Consider the following 3,278-nt stretch of genomic DNA (forward strand, 5'->3'; position numbering starts at 1 on the left):
GGGCAAGGAAAAAATCCATGATAGAAGGGGGGAGTGTTTTAGTGGGTACTCCACTCACGTAGGATGACGATCCCTATATAGTGCGAAGGCATTTTAAACCCTCCTTACGGCCTAAAAAAAAACAAAAAAAAAACAAAAGCCTTGCTATAAAATTTATAAGAATAAATAAATTATATACACTAGGATTAAACTGAAAGTGGAGAATAGGAGTGAAAGATAGAGTTAGTATGGTTTTGAAAGAGATATTATTAATTTTTATATAATAGATCAATTGTTTTCGTAGTAATTAAGCATAAAGGCTGAGAAACATAATCGTAGATAAAAAAATAATGTAATTAATGTTATTACCGTTATAATTGTTATTAAGACATATTGATTTTTTAACACTAATAATTGAATAACTAGTCATTTAGGTAAAGATCCAATAAAAGGTGGAAGCCCTCCTAAAGATAATAAATTAAAAAATAAAATGAATTTTAGAGTTGAAAATGAATTAAACAATTGGTTAATATGAAATATTTTGAAGCTATTGAATATAAAAGTTAAACTGAAAGATAAGAATGTGTAAAAGGAGAAGTAAATAAGTCATATTGATTGATTTGCTTGTATGGCTGCTAGTATTCACCCTAAATGACTAATTGATGAAATAGCTATTAATTTTTGTAAGGAGGTCTGGTTAAGACCCGCTAATGAGCCAACAATAGTTGAAGTAATAATTACGAAGATAATAAAATTGCTTTGTGTGATATAAGAAATTAATATAAGGGGGACAATTTTTTGCCACGTTATTAAAGTGAGCGCATTTATGCATTTATTCAATACTTCCTTCTATTACATTAGGAAATCATAAATGGAAAGGTGCAAGTCACCGTAGAGCCAGCGAATCGCGGACCGGTTGGTTCGGTTAACGACACTGAGCTCTTAAGTGTTCTGGTTTTTTGTGTTTAGTTAACATTATCTTTGTTGTTGCTGTTTACGTGTGCTTTTTTTTTTTTCAAATCGGGGAATGTTTGAACGTTTTTTGTTTTACGCTAAAACAGGCTTTGCCATTAATCATTTCAGTTTCAGCCGTCGAACATAGCTAAGGACACAATTTCATTACGGAATAAGTCGATACCGGAGATCAGCAAGAAAAAGAGTGCCAAAGACTACATCGACATCGATCAAACCGTGCTGGAACAGGAGCGCGTCGCCGCCATAGACGCCATCGATTCTCGGCCCATGTACACGAAAGTGGCGAAAATGTTCAATTGCAGTTGGGACAAATCAAAAATATAATAGCCAATCGTGATGCTATAATGGAATTCTATATGGCCACACGAAGCGTTGAAACGCAAAACGATTCCAATCGCCTTGAGGTACGTTCGCGTAAAATACGCTTTCTTGGCGAGTGTCTACGAGTACATACAGCGTGCACAATTTCACACGAAGGCGCACATAACGGAAGAGTTGTTGCGCATGAAAGCTATCGAGTTTCGCGATATTATAAAAATCGATAATTTCATGCCGAACTAGGCGTGGATCAATCACTTCAAAGCAACCTATAATTTTTCGCTGTCAAATCGCCAAATAACGATCACACGCACACCGCCCACTTCGCTAGATCTCAAGGATATCATGACTTATTGCGTCCAGCCCAAGCGCAATGAAGGATAGAGAGTAGGATTTATAACGCACCGCCACGCGCATCGCCATCTCGGGCGAGAATGAAGCCGCTTTGCAGGCGATGAAACAGCGGCGCTTGCGCAAGATCAATTTCCTCAAGAAAACGCTCTTCGAGTATTGGCAGCGCGCCAGACATCACCACAAGATGCGTTTGAATGAGAATTCGTTGCGCAAAGTCGCTTTCGAATTGAAAGAGATGCTGAAAATCGACAATTTCTATCCGGATAAAGAGTGGTTGACACAGTACATAACGGTCGTATATCCGACAATGCTGAAGCAAGCGCAGGAGAATAAGAAACAGGCGCCCAGCACGATAACGCTGGCGCCGAAAGAAACCGCGCAGCAAACGACTGCCACAACCGCTATAACAACAACAACTCCACTAGTGCAAATACACACCTTCAACTTGTGACGCAGCGATGAGGCTAGCAAACCATCAGGCGCGCAAATCACAACAACATGCGCTAAACCAACTACAACAACCACTACGTCAACAACGAAAATCAAAGAAGAAATTATAGATCTGAGGAGGATGTTAAACCAAACATAAATTAGCTTGTGTCACCGACACCATCGCCGACAACAACAACTACAACAGCGGTTGAAACTAATAAACGCCGCAGAACACCAACACCACCTGTCACGCCAGTGACCATACAAGCCGGGTAAACCCAACGCGCGGCGTAAGTCACACCTACGCATGGCGCTCAGCTGCCCGCTTTGAGAGTCGTGAGCTTAAGTGAATTTGTGCCACCACTCGCACCGTTACCAAGAGCTGCGTCGCCGGCAGCATTGACACTCAATAACACACACATCCCGGAAGTAACAAAGCAACAAGCTTACGTCGCAGACGTCCGAGCAGGGAAGCGAGCTTCACACACCAACCCCTGAAAATACAAAAGATCGAATCTATTAGCGTAAAAATTGTCGAGCTACCGGAACATAGTCCTGGACATTGGTCGGAGCGCGACCGCGACGAGGAGGAGTTTGGGACACGTGACTAATTATACCGAGGCGCTGAAACTGTTGAAACCCTTGGAAGAGTTCGCGATGCTGGAGGAGAACTATCGTGTGATCGGTTTAATATCACAGCTCGAAGAGATCTTCAAGCATCCACCGCCGAAGGAGCACAACCGAATATAGCTGAATGTAAAATTATGTTTCCTATAAGAAGTAGCCTTAGGCGGCGCTGTTTACTTGTTTTAGAGTTACGTCACTAACTAAAAATATTATAGTGAAAGCATGCTTGTAAATATTTGTTTGTAGAATGCGTTGAGTATAATTTTTTTGATTTATAAATATTCAAATTGATATTTACGCGTATAAATTGAGTTTATATGCAAAAAAAGCTCTGTACTAAGCAATTACAACACCACCATCACACACAAATGTACACTATTAGATATAGAAAAAAATTTGTATTTATGGAGAAACATTAATTTAGCAATATTCTTATGCAATTACAATGTTGGATTTGCTCTGAATTAGTCATATTTTTAATTTTATTTAATTAATTATTTTAAAATAATTGAATAAATTCGCTAGGCGGCATTATCTTGTGTAATTGGGTGGTCGTTTAGGTATCTTATTAGGATAGCAAATAGTAATACAGA

General features: G+C 39.3%; 2 pseudogenes; one reads left to right on the forward strand and one right to left on the reverse strand.

Annotated features, from left to right (window-relative positions):
- Positions 1–267: 267 nt before the first annotated feature.
- LOC138856182 (NADH-ubiquinone oxidoreductase chain 2-like) lies at positions 268–865 on the reverse strand (annotated as a pseudogene).
- A 141-nt stretch (positions 866–1,006) lies between these two features.
- LOC106622435 (uncharacterized) lies at positions 1,007–2,872 on the forward strand (annotated as a pseudogene).
- The last annotated feature ends 406 nt before the right edge of the window (positions 2,873–3,278 follow it).

Source organism: Bactrocera oleae, chromosome 2 (genome assembly GCF_042242935.1).
Source record: "Bactrocera oleae isolate idBacOlea1 chromosome 2, idBacOlea1, whole genome shotgun sequence".
NCBI lineage: Eukaryota > Metazoa > Arthropoda > Insecta > Diptera > Tephritidae > Bactrocera > Bactrocera oleae.